The sequence below is a fragment of the Leptonychotes weddellii genome, chromosome 4 (assembly GCF_054177405.1).
Source record: "Leptonychotes weddellii isolate Sample4059 chromosome 4, ASM5417740v2, whole genome shotgun sequence".
In the NCBI taxonomy this organism is placed as follows: domain Eukaryota; kingdom Metazoa; phylum Chordata; class Mammalia; order Carnivora; family Phocidae; genus Leptonychotes; species Leptonychotes weddellii.
In genome coordinates this window covers 103,046,362-103,062,770 of record NC_138372.1, presented here as the reverse complement: position 1 = coordinate 103,062,770, position 16,409 = coordinate 103,046,362, and positions in this window count along the sequence as shown.

The window sequence follows — 16,409 nt, the reverse complement described above, 5'->3', positions numbered from 1 at the left end:
GCAAACAATGAATCATGGAACACTACATCAAAAACTAATGATGTATGGTGATTAACATAACATAATAAAATTAAAAAAATAATAATTAAAAAAAGATTTTTAGGAGAGCAGAAAAAGCAAAAGAGAGAGTAGAAGAGGGTGGGTTTGAATACTCAAAGAATAAAACAATATCACTTGTTATGGGTTGAATTGTCCCTCTTCCCTGTGCCCTCCAATTCTTATATTCAAGTCCTAATCCCAGTACCTCAGAATGTGACCTTACTTGGAAATAGCATTGTGGCGGATATAATTACTCAAGTTAAGATGAGATCATTGGTGTGGACTCGAGTCCAGTATGACTGGTGTCCTTACAGGCAGGGGAAATTTGTATATAATAGAGGGAGAATGCCATGTGAACATGAAGTATCTTTCCACAAACCAAAGAAAGAGGGCTGGAACAGATCCATCCCTCCCAGCCCTTAGAAGAAACCAACCCTGCTGACACCTTGCTCTAGGACATCTAGCTCCACAACCATGAGACAATTCATTTCTGTGGTTTAAGCCACCCAGTGTGTAGTAATTTGTTATGGCAGCCCCAGCAGACTAACATACCATTTTTGTAATAAGAGTTCCAGACTTAAAGCTCATAGAAAATAAGCCTAGATAGGTATTGAAAGTGTTTTGCTTTGTTTTTGTTTGTGTTTTAAGAGTCATAAACATCAGCAAAAAGTACAGCATGTTATCTTGAAAAGTTGGAAAAGGGGCAGAAAAATAATTATTTACTAACTCCCTACCAGTTAACAAGTATTGTTAAGCAACTTTATCTCATTTATTTCTCACAAGAAACCCTGGGAGAAAGTGTGATTAACACAGCTATGTACTGAATACCAGTCATCAGAAGTAATCAATAAATGTGCATTAAGTGACTAAACAAGCAATGATACTTTGCCCTTGCTTGGGCTCAGTCACTATAAAGTCTTCGCATAGTGTTTTCTGCTTGGTAGGTTTCTCATAATATTTCTTGAGTAAGTTGCCAAATGTCCTAACTCTCTCCACAGTTCCTATTAAATGTAAGAAATAATAAATTTTCTCACTGGTGTAAGAGTCAGTATCTCAAAGAGGAAGATCCATTTCCTCCTTCTCAATAGCAAGTTCATATGAAACAGAACAAATTAATTTTTAAACTGAAAAACATATTTGCACAACTGTAGCTCCTTATATGCCCTGCCTACATGCCTTATCCTCTTTTTAAAGGAAATCAGTTCTTTGGTTTCTTTTTTTTTTTTTTTAAAGATTTTATTTATTTATTTGAGACTGAGAGAATGAGAGACAGAGAGCACATGAGAGGGGGGAGGGTCAGAGGGAGAAGCAGGCTCCCTGCCGAGCAGGGAGCCCGATGCGGGACTCGATCCCGGGACTCCAGGATCATGACCTGAGCTGAAGGCAGTCGCTTAACCAACTGAGCCACCCAGGCGCCCAGTTCTTTGGTTTCTAATTCATATCCCTAGGGCATGGAGAGTAGAGCAGTGTGGCTTGTCTAAGATACATACTCCTTTGCATTTCCTAAGACTCCTTTATTTTTCTTAAGCTTGTTCTGCTAGAGACAGTGATAGTGTAGAGTTGCCCAGATCATTATAAATCCTGCTGTAATCAAATAAGAAGAGAAAGCCCTCACACTCAGGAGAGGGCTGACTTTACCTCCCTTTCCAAAAAGCATCATGGAACTCTGTGGCCCATCCATGTTGCTCACCTATAAAAGGCACATTTCTCAATAGTGCTGGGGAGAGAGTATCCAAGCAGAGTGACAGGTAAGTAAGCACTCTGAAAGAACCAACTTGAACCCAAGTTGAACCTAACTTCTCATATTTAGGCCTAGCTCTACCTGTGGAAAACTGGTAAGGGGTACCATCACATGAGAAACAAGAGAGCCTCCTAGAAATGAAAGAAAGAGTTCACCTCAAGGGAAGAGGAAGTGGAGGAGGAAGCTAAGGATCCCTGAGAAGGAAGGACAGCTTTAAGCCAGGCATGCTGCCTACTCTTCAGCTTGTCTCCAGGTGTGGTCACCACATGCTCTGACTGAGTCCTAGGCAAAGAAGATGGCCACAAAAGAAAGGCATGAATAAGGAGCTCTGCTATTGTCACCCTGGCACAGACATACACAGTCACTGTTGCAGCCCCGACTCTCTTCTTTTTGGATCTCAGGGGATACCCCCTTCCTGGGGACTCCCACCCCTGTCTGAGGGGTCCTTGAAGCTGTGAGTGCTTCTGAAGAGCATGTGGGTGGTAGATTAGACAAGTGCAATGTGGTATTAGCCTGGGCTTCACTGCTCTCCCACTACACTGGACTTCTGTTTGTTCTTGCAATATGGCGGGGCTGTTCTCTCTGAAGAGCCTTTGCACCTGCTCTCGCCTGGAAGCTCATCCTCCCGGTCTTCAGTGACTGGTCTTCTCATCATTCAAGTTTCAACTCAAGTGTCCGTCTTTCAGAGCAGCCTTCCCTGGGTTCTCCAACCACCAATACAGCCCCCTTGTATGAGGACTGCCTCACGTGGTAGTCCTCACATCACTTACACCTATGGTGTTTTAAATGAATGTCTATTATACATGTGCTATTCTTTTTTTTTTTTTTTTTAAGATTTTATTTATTTATTTGAGAGAGAGTGAGAGAGAGAAAGAGCACAAGAGTGGGGAGCAGGAGAGGGAGAAGCAGACTCCCTGCCGAGCAGGGAGCCTGATGCGGGACTCGATCCCGGGACTCCAGGATCATGACCTGAGCCGAAGGCAGTCGCTTAACCAACTGAGCCACCCAGGCGCCCTACATGTGCTATTCTTATTTATGATTGTATTCCATCACCCATCTCTCTCCCAGGGAATTTAAGCTCCAAGAAGACAAGGACCCTGCCTATTCTATCACTTCCTTATGTCTAGTGCTTGAAACAGTGTAACAAATAAGCTGTTGCCTGCATGCGTTCTCACCCTCAGGAGTGCAGGGAAAATATGGAATACAAATATATGGCAATGAAATTATTTTATTGGTATCTGGGTATAAACTGAGCATCTAGAATAATCCTGGGACTCAAGGTGAAGAGAAGTCTTAAGGACAAGGGAGAGTTATTGGTGATCCGAAGCTCATTTTCATCCATCCTTCAGCCATTTCTTGGACTTCCCCAGTACAGAGTGACGGTGGTGTTCAGATGGCCCACCTCCCCTTGTTGCAGGCATCCAAGAGCTGCAGGGCACGTAGCCTTGACCAGACAGTACCTTTCATCTCCCTCGAGTGGCACTAAGTAAGCACCTCCTCAGAGCACGCCTGCGCCTCCTTTGCTAACATTTCTTCGTGCAGCAGTTGCCATGGCACCGACCTGCCTGGCTGACGTCTAAATATAGTGATAAAAGATTTCATCTGCTCTCAACTACTAAAAGACAAATTTGAGGAGAAAAGAAAAATAAATGTTTCTGTGCCATTATTTTTTTGAGGGAGGGAGAATACATTTTAGTCTTTTTTGCTGAGATGTAAGGAAGAGTAATTTATAGTTTTTTTCATATTTAAGAGGTTATTTATTGCATTATCATAGTGATGTATTAAAAAAATTTTTTTAAGATCATAAGCTTTTTTGGAAGTGGGGGGGTGGTACATAAACAATTATGTTCTAGAATGACTATTTCAGTAATTCTCAAGTAGGTATGACATACATGGGAATAACTCAGGGGAAACACCTTGTGATGACTTAAAAACATTTTAGGCTGAGGGGAGAAAATACATATTAAGAGGGAAAAGGGGGGAGGGAATTTCTTTATCCAAAGCTATAACCCAAAGAAAAGGCAACACTGTATAGCTTCATGGCCACAGATAAACTTTCTATATATTACAAGACACTTCAGTTTAGGACAGCTAAGATGACAGTCCTTTGCAATGGTTATACTTATTAAAAGGCATTTGAATACATTCTAAGAATTTGTTCCCTTTTCCAGAATAATGAGCAACAGCTTGAACTTTGAGAGAACTCACAAAATGTAAAGCATTCAGAAAAAAAAAATATTAAATCATAAAAGTACCAGTTTGACTCTGGAGTCTTAAACTGTTTGTTCATGTAAAGCAGACGGATTTATTTTAAAACCAGCCATTTTGAACAACATGTCAAATAAGTTACCTCTTTCTCTAGGGGGATTCCTTCCCCTAGACTTGGTTTGCGAGGGAGCCTTGGGTGCAGAGTGAGAAGCATGAGTGTTTCTGGCTTTGGAAGGGGGCTCTGTCTGCTCATCCTTCATCCCTGGGCTCACCCGGAGCCTGGCACATAGGAAGGACCCCCGTAAGCCAGTGTGGTGCCTTTGGTGGATGCTGACAGAATTTGGACAGTTGTCCCTCTGAGGCTAGCATCCTGACAGTAAAATGGGGCTTGGCCAAGACTGAATGAGTGTCTTGACCACCACCTGGAGGGACTAGTTTACTCAGGCTGTGTGCCCTGGAGAACCCAACTTCAAAGCCTTGGACACAAATGGTTTCCAAGCTAGGGAATGGGGCTATGAGCCATGCCCATCCACAGGGCAGGTATGAAATAACCCTGAGAAGGTGCTGCTTGCTGTCAGGGCTGCCATGTCTCAGAGCAGCACCTGTCTGCAGCAATACAAAGTCTGAGAGAAGGAGCCATTGGGTACCAACCTTGCTTGTATCTAGTGATCCAGAAGTTGCCTTCCAGGTGCTCTTTTAACACAACATCCCATTTAAAGTGCACCTCCGTGGTGAGTTAAGTGGGCACAGTGTTCATGTGAGGGCCCTATGTTTGCTTTACTTTCTAGACTCAGTGGGGTCTCCTCCATTTCCCTCACATGAACCAAGTGCTCAGCTATCCCAAAGTTCTTTCTATAACAAAAAAATTCTGAAAAATTAATTTCCACAAGGATGTTAATCACATAGTAGAGTTCAGCATCAAGGAATATTTATTTTTGAACAAATAAATGAAGAAATAGGATAATATTTAATCCAAAGACCTAAATTGCTAACTCGTACTGTAGCTGTTTCTCAAAATGTGCACATGGTCATTAAACTGTTTTATGTAAGCAAAATGTTGAGTGAAGGCATTAGTCGTATTAACTTCAGCCAGAGGAAAGTCATGCGGGACAAGAAGAATGAAGCCAATGGACTTGATAAAGAATGAAAACAAAACTTTGGGGGATGTTTCAACAATCAGCACCTTCGACTCCATATTTTTTTCCATGATTTATGATTTAATGCGTCATTAATGAAGCCAACTATACCACATCGATTGTCTCATGAATTTGAGATAACACAGTTTCTGTTTTTTGGCCTGGGGGAGAAGGACAGGGAGAGAAGAGGCAGAGGTAGGTGAATATGAGCAACGTGTTGAGGTCCTTTTCAAACCCTTCTGCCAAATCTATCCAGATCCTCAGAAGAGGAGGTAACAGGGTTCTGGGAATTGTGTACAATTTAAACTCCATCAGAGTGACCCATATTTTGGGCAAAGGTGAGGCCTCAGTAGCAACATCTGCCATAAGTTCTCTGGGAGCCAAAGGGTTAATTAGGTCAAACATAATTTTTCTGCTTTGGTCGGCTCTTCTTCCTCCCTCACAGGCAATTCTCATCTCTACCTTGAGCCATTTCCCCCCTAAAATGCCTCTTCCTGCCAGTTTGGTTTCATCCATTCAGGTTTAATTCTGTTCAAAACCTTCTTCAAGAGGTGCCTGTGTGGCTCTTGATTTCGGCTCAGGTCATGATCTCAGGGTCCTGAGATCAAACCCCACATTGGGGTTTGTGCTCAGCAGGGAGTCTGCTTGAGATTCTCTCTCCCTCTGCTCCTCCCATTGCTCGTGCTCTCTCTCTTTCTCTAAAATAAATAAATCTTAAATAAAATAAAATAAATAAATCTTAAAAAAAAATCCTGCTGCAAAAACTCCAGTTCAGATCACCCATTGTCCTTAACTGCCATAATGTTCACAATGCAGTCAGAGAATATTGTCCTTTTATATAATTCTCTGGTTTGTGTTTCTCGTTTTGTGTCCCCACTGCATTTCAAGTGTCCTTGAAGCCAGGAGTCATTCCTTCATTTAACAAGCAACACCCTAAAGTTCCGCTCCCTTACCAACTGGAGGAAAAGACACTGAGCAAAAGAACATGCAAATAGATATATGATTATAAATTGTGACAAGTGAAAAGAAAAAGAGCTGAATATTGTGAGCAAAATGGTATTGACTGAAGCTTAGTGAGCGAGGAGGAAATTGATAGGAGATGATGTAGCACTATTAGTCAGGAGAATATGCATGGAGTGTCTCAGAAGTCACTACCACGAATCTAAGGTTTTATTCTGAGGACAAAGGAGTCCAATGAAAGGATGTAGGCAAGAGAGTGATTTGATGTTATATTCCTGTCACATATTTCTACGAGGCAATCAGCCCAACTTCAGACACAAAATAAAGTTTATTATTCAGTCCATGTGGCAGAAGGAACAGAGTAATGCTGATTCAATTGAGTTAGCCCTGACATACCTTCAGGTAGACACACGCCACAGTAACCCTCTACTGTGATAAAGGAGCAAACACCAGAAAAAGCCACAACTTGCTGTGTTACATTCCTTTTTTCCCTTTCAATTGGAAATTTTATCATCTTAAGTAATCTGGTCAATTTACATAGATGTAAATTTAGAGTCCAATCACTATTCCTGCACAAATCTTATTTTGGAGAGAAGTTTTTTATCAAGGAGTGATTTTTAACATGTTTAGATTCTTTAATGAGTTGAAGCAACTTATGTCTCTGTCAGTTGAGAAAAAAATCCAAACACATAAAAAGTACATTATCCTCTCCATATGCTCTTTGAAGATGCAGCTTAACTAAAATTGTGTGGTATAGATCATCAATATCTTGAAGTCTATCTCTGGACCTGCTCAAACATAGAGATCGGCTGGGATGACTTCTTTCTTTCTGCATTCAGTCAACAAGTAGGTATTAAGCATCTGTGTGACATGTGAGGGCTTGCTCTAAATGTTGTCGGGGCAAAATCCTGGTGATGGACAGAATCCCAGAAACGCATACTTCTACTATCTCTTTGTTTTATTTATCTGGCCTCTTGCAGATACCGGATCTGATTTCCATTGTTACTGTGTTTGAATATAAAACTGAATGTTAAATTTAATATCCACTGACCTACAGCTGGTGTTCGGCTCACAAGGGAAAAGAATCTATCATTTTCTAAATGAGCTTTCAGTTCATGGGAAATCATTTTGAATGTTGATGTTTTCTATTTTCCTTTGCACATTGCCAGTCTTTGGGGTGCAACAGACCTAATATTTATGTGCTTGGTAGTTGGATTGTTATGTAACTAATTTAATATTTTGACAGCACTTTATTTCTATGGTAAAATATAGATGCTGTTTGCTAGCATCTTTGAGGCAAGATAAAGTCTTACGAGAAAAAAGAATATTTTTTAAGATTGTCAATGTAGATTTAAAAATTAAAATCCCATTTTTGTTACCCTCACAAATGCTTTTTCTTCTAATCCTACCAGAGCATTTTTCTACTTGAAAACTATGTGGAATTTAGGCATAAGTGATAATTACACCTTTTGGTTATCTTCTTCATTGCACTAGCTCAAAACCATAATATTTGGTCATTCACTGAATTCATCAATCTATTTAATAAACTTATCTTATTTTTCACTATCTAGTAATCCTTACCTATTTTGTTTTCTATTGAATGCTTTCACTAGTCTCCAAATAATATTAATGAGCATGTAACGGTTCATTACAGCATAGGGGTTAAGAGTGAGGTTTCTGCAGACAGTGGGTTTGGGTTCAGGTTGGGGTTAGGGTTGAGGTTCAAACTTTGGCTTTTTTACCTTCTATTCATTCTTTACCACTTAGAGTAAGTTATTTAACTTAATTGTACCCGAGTTCCCTCATTACAAAAAGAGGATATTAATAGTGCTTGAATTATGTCATTGTTTTACAGATTAAATGCTCAAGGCATACAAAGTGCTCAGAAGAGCACCTGGCACAAAGGAAGAACTCAATCGTTTTACTTCTGTCAAATATAAATCTGATGACAATGTCAGCACGAGTCAGGATTTCTTGAAGGGAAAGGGTTATTTCAAAGTCTCTGTAATGACAGAGCAGGGAGAGCATGCAGTTGTACAGGGCCTGCTCCTCTGCTCCCAGCACATCCAGCCTGAGCTTCAGGGATTGCACCCAGAGTGTGTCTGTCCCTGCTGCTCCCCCACCCACTCAAGAGCACAGCTCTACCTTCCAGAGGCACCCGACCTACACGGGAGGGCCCACTGAAATGTGAGGAGGATTCCAGTTCAGCAGCAGGAGATTGAAATTTAAACCCATCAAGTGGTATTTAAAGCTTATGGGCTTGGACAGCTTGGAAGGGAAAGTTTTTCCAGGCTCCCTCCCTCTGAAGTACAACAGGCTTTGAACTAACACCTGTCCTCAGATTCCAGTCATGTCTTTCATCAGCAACCACCAAGCAGGTTGACATGTCTGATGGAACAAGGATTTGGAAGTACATCCATAGGTATTCCTGCCACCTGAGATCCTGATGTCTCTAAAGGTAAGACCCCAAGGGTCAACATTCTTATACTGGCATTCATTTCAAATAAGCCAAAGAGCCCAAAGAAATTCAAAACTAAATATATACACACACTTCAGAAAGAAAAAGAAAGAAAGAAAGAAAGAAGAAGAAAAAGAAGAAAGAAAGAGAGAGAGAAAGAAAGAAAGAAAAAGAAAGAAAGAAAGAAGAAAGAAAAAGAAAGAAAAGAAAGAGAGTCACAGCAAGTTCTTGTCAAAACTTTTCTGACTAGAGACTCCCTATACTGACAGTGCCCTCTGGGTCCTATAGCTGTCCTTGGAATTGACCTCCTAAGGTTTGGGGTTGACTTGATTTATTATCTCTCTATGGTTCTCAGGCTGGGGGCCAGGACTCCTCGAATAAACCAAGGCCTTTCTGGGGAGGGAAACAAAGGTGTCTGTCAAGATGGGAAAAGGGGGAGAAAATACCATTTGTGTCCCCCACAGTTTCATCTAGTAAGCTGGCATTCGTTGGTCAGTCTGTTATTCACTGTGTGTTCCCTAGCTGCCCTTAATGTTACCTAATCTAATCAGTTATAACATATCAGGAAAGGAACTGTGCTCAGGTGTGCAAACTATCTTTCTCAAAGGCAACATATTATCTTCAAGAGGAAATCCCTTTTTGAATTTAGAAGTACCAGTGACCTTAGGGACAAGGTGACTATTACTCAAGAAGTGTCCTTCTGGGACTTAGAAGCTTCTAAAGAGCCCAAGGTCATGTTCCAAATATCCTCTCAGGAATCAGGGAGGCAGACACTTACCTTTTGAAGGAGTATGGTCTCACTTAAGTCAGTGGAGCTTTATTTTAATTAATGGAGCAGTGGACTCTTTCCTAAAGAATGTGGCAACAATTTTGAAGAATTCATTCACCTTCAGAAGTGAAGAAAATGTAAGTTGGTGCAGCTCAAGCACTGAAAATAGCTCCTGATAGAGATAGTAATTATCATCTTTAGTTTGTGAATGAGAACACTGAGCACCAAACTTAAATTCTTCTATGTAACTGTTCAGGACTGCATCTGTCTCTCTCTCTCTCTTTTTAAGATTTTATTTATTTATTTGAGGGAAAAAAGGGGGGGCAGAGGGAGAGGGAGAAACAGACTCACTGCTGAGCAGGGAGCCCGACATGGGGCTCCATCCCAGGACCCTGGGATCATGACCTGAGCTGAAGGCAGACACTTAACCAACTGAGCCACCAAGGCGCCCCCTGCATCTGTCTCCTACACTGAGCATGGATGTGGCTGAGGGCAGTGATAATGACAACCAACCCAACTAAATTTGGGGCAATGCTGGATGCTGTCCTGGGTGTTTTATAGTGCCTATCTTCATAAAAGCTCTAGAAGGTTGGAACAAAAGCTCTAGGAGGTTTTCATGTTTGTTTTATAAATTAAAAAAAAAAGTGGAGAGAACAGTTTAGTGGCCAAGGTGGGATGGAACTGGGGCACCTTTCTGTGCAGTCTGCATTCCTAGCAGCAACTACTGCCCCAAGCCAAGACACAGAGCTGCAGTGACTGCTCTTAAGTGAGCAGGGAGGGAAAGGAAAGAGGATGAGAGAAATATCAAGGGAGGGCAAATAAGTGGGAGATCGAGAGAAAGAATGATGCCTTCGGCTAAGAAGAATAAAGGTCTGTGGGGAGCGTACTACGAGCAAGTTGGAAGAGGCAGAGCATGGAGACAGAGCACTGTCCTCCTAAGGCAAGATGCCTGGTCACCTTTTCCATGTTACAGCCACCAAGGAATGTAAGGTATATACTGAGAAAATGATCAATAGCAGAAAAACTCTCTGATTCTGTGAAGAAATAAGTTGCCTAAAATAATACATTTATGTGTTCATGCAACTCTCCCCCCCAACTTGATTCAAAGAAAGGGAATATAAGCAAAAGTCAGGAAATCTGCAAAAGTATCATCCACTTTTCCTCTTACTGAGCAGCCTTCTCCCAATGAGAGTTGAAGACCTGACGCCTGACCCTAGAGGCTGTCCAATAGGGATGGAAGCATGGCTTCTCTCCCTGGAGCAGAGTGCAGTTGTTATCATAAATTAAACACACTCTTCATTGGTCCAGACCTAAACTGAGTCTCATGTGACCTCTTGACCTGGTTTATTTCCATTTTCAGTGAGAGGGTTGAGCAACGGCAAACCCAGGACCTTCCCACCAGGCTCCATTTTACCATACGATTTGATGACATACAGAATTCTTTACAACTTTGATGTTGAATCTCACTTAAGATTAAAGTACTCATATTAATTACAATGCTATAAATGGAAATTATTTATCTTGAAAAGATGTCATTGTCCATGTTTCCAGTTGTGTATCTGGCCGCGACACTTCCACGAGGGTCGCGCCCTGTGTGTGAGGGTGTGGGGGGCTGTGCATGCATGTGTTTGTATGGACAACTACCAGAGGTGATGCGTGTGGAATCTTCCATGGGCTGGCATGAGGGAATCACATATGGTCAAAGAAGGTAAAAAAGAATAATGTCCTTGTGAGTAGAACAAGTATATTCAATAACATCTGACCCTATGGAAGTTATTAATATCTCTCAGTCTCAGTTATCCCATAGTTAAGAAAGAGATAATGTCTACCTCATGGTGTCTTTGTGAGGAGGACCAGAGAAGACACATACAAAATGTTGACAAAAGCTCTAGAGCATAGTAAGTGTCCAAATGTTCACAATTATCTTGTAATTATTCATACCATCTGAGATTTCTGGCTCTACGCACATACTTTAAAGGGAGTGTTAAGTTCAGCATTACTGACTGCATTTAAGTTCTCAATAAAACTTAATTTTTATTTTTAGTGAATATTTATTTCACTAAAACAGCATTCTATTTCTGGTAGAAGCACTGAGTGTTTTTTTTTTTTCTTCCTTCTGTCATAACTCAGCTATTTGTTCTGACCTTTCTGTTCCTTTCAGTCACTGAGAAACTTTGAAAGAGTAAAATGATCCCATTAGAGAATAAATTAGAGAGTATGTCCATTCAGACTAGGGTCTCACAACATTGGTAATCTAAGAATAGCATATGGAATATTTTAAATTGAAGCCCACTTATAAAAGGATGAGACATCTGAGATCCACAAAAGCTGGACAATTGCCCCTGATCCCATAACCCTGTTGATGATTACCTAACCTGAGTTTGGTTTCCTATAACTCCCTTGAACACATCTACAGAATTTGTGTTCAGGTGATAAGTATTTATTAAGTGGTCCATTTTGAGTAATCTAAAATTAGAAGCAGATTAATATTAGAGCATTATTCAAGGTTTTCAGGGACAGATAATTAAGGCAATTTCTTCAGGATCCTTTTCTTATTTTAATGAAAGTGCACTTAGCAAATTAAAACCTGCTCCATTGTGCACCCCATTTCAGCTGGTGGCAGATATTGTGGAGCTTTGGGAATGACCTAGCATCTGCCAGCACTACTCACAGATTATATCTAGAAGTGATCCATAAGTAATGCAACATAAATAATTGTTATCTTCGCTAGGGCAATTTTTGGATGTCGTAAGATAAATTGCAGAATTTTACAACTGAAAAGAAACGTAGACACCATTTGTCCAGCTCACTCATTTTATAGTTAGGGAAACAGAGATCTAGAAAAGCCTAATGCCTCACAAGTATAGACTTTGCATATCAAGCTTAAGAAAAAGTACTGAAAACCCAGAACAGACATTGAAGTCTATTATACTTTACTACTGAATGGGGGGCGGGGGGAGAAGAAAGAAAAAGAAAAAGTACTGAAAGTAGCAGCGGTACACTCCTAACAAGAGCTCATTGGGTGATAGCTCCCTGTTTTATATAATTTTAAATATTGTAAAAGCATGTAAAAGCATGGCTTGACTTTTTAGCATTTTGTGTCAAAAGCATGACATACTGGGTGTTATATGCAAACAATGAGTCATGGTACACTACATCAAAAACTAATGATGTAATGTATGGTAATTAACATAACATAGTAAAAGAAGGAAACAAAAAAAAAAGCATGACATATGTGATGAAGAGAAGGGGCTGGCCATCAGAAATGCACCTTCAGCCACTGAGTATCCATCGGCATTTGGGAAGAGCTTCTGGAAAGGGGATCCTAGGCTCCCTTGACTTGCACTTTGATCAAGAGCTATCTGAGCAGACCAGATGGAAGATAATAATTTCTATCATAAGTAGTTACACTGGGTACATGCTACCCTAAGTACCAATAGTCTCATGCAACTCAGAACATCACATTATTTTAAAAGTAAAGCCAGAAACAAATGAAGAAATAAATGCTCTGGTTGATGAGGTATCTAAGGACTTTCTCTACCCCTGAGATTCCAGGAGTAAAATCTTATTCCTTGGAGAGGTCATGCCATGGCTCAAGGTGAAAAGAACATCTTGCTCTGGGTTTAACCTGGCTTTGCAATGCTATTTTTTTCCTAATAACTTCCCCCTGGCCCATCTTTTACTGTTAAGAACAACCTTCATATCCAATAAAGAAAAGAATTTTAAATCTCCTTGGAGAGCTGGGGATGATAGGAAATTTCACTGAATTAATAATTCTGGCTTTCTTCCACATTAATTCTACAGGCCTAACAAAAATTTCAGAGAAGTTTCATGACTGGCATCGCAGGATCATTTTAAGTGAACAATCAAGAAGATGAGTTGTAAAGCAAGTTGATCTGGTTTAAAAATGTTTCTGCTATAAATATAAACATACAGAATACAGTTATTTATAGAAAAATATTTTACAATACCAGAAATTACTTTGTTTCCAATGCACATATCAAGAGTTATGGACTCTCTCCTTATTTTATTTTAATTTTGGTTTTATACAGTCGTTGTCCATTCTACTACTTCCCGTTTATCATCAACAGGTACATATAATATTCTTCTGGTTAAAAGGACAGAAAATATATTGTCCTTTATCTCAAAACACCTGTGTTTGCTTTTGCCAATAATTAATTGACTGGCATAGAGTCAAGTTTAACATAATCACCACCACCTGCCTGCTCATATACCTTGCCAACCAATTCACTGATGTGCTGAGTCTACTGATCTAATGAACCAGTTGGGTCCCTTGGTAAGTAAATTCTACCAGAACAGCAATGCCTTGATAATGGTATTGCAACCTAGTCAAAAAGAACTTAAAACCTAAATCCACACAGTTTTTCTTCAAAGAATGACAACCCAACTAAAACCAGATCAGGATTTTTAAAAGTGATGTCCAAAGAAAAGAAATCATAACTAAGCAAGCCTTTCATACAGAGATGCCACTTTACTCTCCCCTGATATCAGACTGCCTACAGTTCCCTGCATGGGGTTATGTCCCACTCCTTGTTTTTGCTTATTCTGGCCTCCTCCCCAGCTGCGATAGCTTTCCCTTCCCTGATCTTTTTACCTGGTTAACACTTATTTATGCTTTTAATATTTAGCTCAATTATCATTTCCTACTGATGGCTTTCCTTGTTCACCCATGACTTGATCTCTAAACCCTATTGTTCTCCTGTGTTTCTGTCATTCCCAATCACCTCTACATATCTCTGCTGGAGCCCCTCTTCACTGTATCCTAAGTATGTCTTCTTATGTCTGATTCACCCACTAGAGTTATAAATCTCATTATATGGTTCATAAATGAGTGCATCATAAACACCTAATTATCCTTAGGTGGGTTAGCACCTGAGCTAGGTCTATCCTAGAGCTAATAAAATATAATTTATTTATATGTGATTTAGCAGTTTCATTTTTGAGTAACTTTACAGGAAGATCTTTCTTCACACTAAAGTTTAAGAATAATGCAGAAAACATTATAACTCCATGATGGCAAGAAAAATGACTTCATCTATATTCCAGAATCTTAGCATAGTGGCTAGCACTTGAAAAATGCATGTGGAGTTCGGCAACATGGTGGAGGAGTAGGATATCTAAATTTCATCTGGTCCCAGAAATTCAGCTGGATAGGGATCGAACCATTCTGAACACCTACAAACTCAACAGGAGATCAAAGAAAAGAATAGCAGCAACTCTCTGAACAGAAAAGTGACCACTTTCTGGAAGGTAAGAAGTGAATCCGAAGCAATATTCGGGAGGATAGACGACGGGAGAGGGGGCCTCTGTCAGCCGCTACCAGCAAGTGATAGAGCCACGGAGCACAAAATCAGAAATTTTGAAAGTCGGCTCTGCTGAGGGACGTTGCTCCAGTGGCTAAGCAGGGGGTGGAACCCTCGCTGGACAGTGTGGTCTCAGGACCCTCAGGGTCATAGAAAGACTGGGGGTGCCTGAGTGCGGCAGAGCTCCTAGGTATCAGAGCAGGGAAGCCAGCTGCATAGACGGAGCCAAGGAGTGGGCTCTCAGCATGGGGTTGCCATAAACCGTGATCCGCGGCACAGTCGGGCCACTGCTCTTCCAGCAGGGACCCAACAAGCGGTAGATCTGGGGAGACCCCCCTTCTTCCCCTGGGGAGGAGCAGCATGGAAGCACACCACAGGGATCTGCTGGATTTGGAGACTCCACACGGGGTCAGGTGCCAGAGATAGAAATGCTCGGTCACAGGCCGGGTGAGCACGGAGTGCAGCCGGAGACTGGGGAGACGGGAGTGACTGACTGCTTTTCTCTGGGGGCTCACTGAGGAGCAGGCCCCGAGTTCTCGCTCCTCCGGGGCAGAGATTGGGAGGCTGCCATTTTCACTCTCATCCTCCAAAGCTATAGGGAAAGCTTGCAGGGAACAAAAGCTCCCCAGAGCAAACCCGAGCAGATTACTTAGCCTGGATTGGCAAGGGCAGGGCAATTCCACCTCCGCAAAGACATCCGGGAACCACAGCAACAGGCCCCTCCCCTAGAAGATCAGCAAGAACAGCCAGCCAAGAACAAGTTTACCGAGCAATGAGAACGGCAGGACGCCAGCACTAGGGGAATACTGCACATAGGATTCATGGCTTTTTTACCATGATTCTTTAGTCTTTCAAAGTTAATTTTTTTAATTCTCTTTTTTCTTTTACTTTTTTTTTTTTTGAATTTTTCTTTTTCCCTTTCTCAACCAACATCTTATCAATCCCTTTTTAAAAAAATCTTTTTTATTCTTCATTTTTAGAGTTATATTCTGTCCCTTCATAATAGTTAACATTATTTTTGGTATATATATATATATAAGTTCTTCACTCTAAAATTTTGGGATACAGTTTCTTCTAACAGACCAAAATATACCCTAAATCTCTAGTGTATGGCTTTGTTCTAGTCTCCTGCCTGATCACATTCTCTCCCTTTTTTTTAATCCTCTTTTTTCTTTTTTCAATCAACTTCTTATCTTATTCCTTTTATAAAGGAATCCTTATCTTATTCCCTTTATAAAGGAATCCTTATCTTATTCCTTTTATAAAGGAATCCCCCAATTCCTTTTATAAGATATTTTATAATTTTTATCTTTACAGTCATATTCCATCCCTTCATCATATTTACCCTTATTTTTGTACATATATAAACTTTTCTTTCTTTAAAATTTTGGGATGCACTTTATTCTAACAGACCAAAATATGCCCAAAATCTAGTGTGTGTGGCACTGATCTATGCACCAGCTTGATCATATTTCATCATATTCTGTTTTTTTTCTTTGTTTGTTTTTTATCTTTATCTTTTTCATTTTTTTTTTCTTAAATTCTCTTTCTTTTCCCCCAGTATCAGGTCTCTTCTGATTTGTCTAGTGTGTATTTTTCTGGGGTTGTTGTTACCCTGTTAGCATTTTGTTTTCTCATTCATCTATTCTCCTCTGGACAAAATGACAAGATGGAAAAAATCACCTCAAAAAAAAGAACAAGAGGCAGTACTGATTGCCAGGGATCTAATCAATACGGACATTAGTAAGATGTCAGAACTAGAGTTCAGAATGAC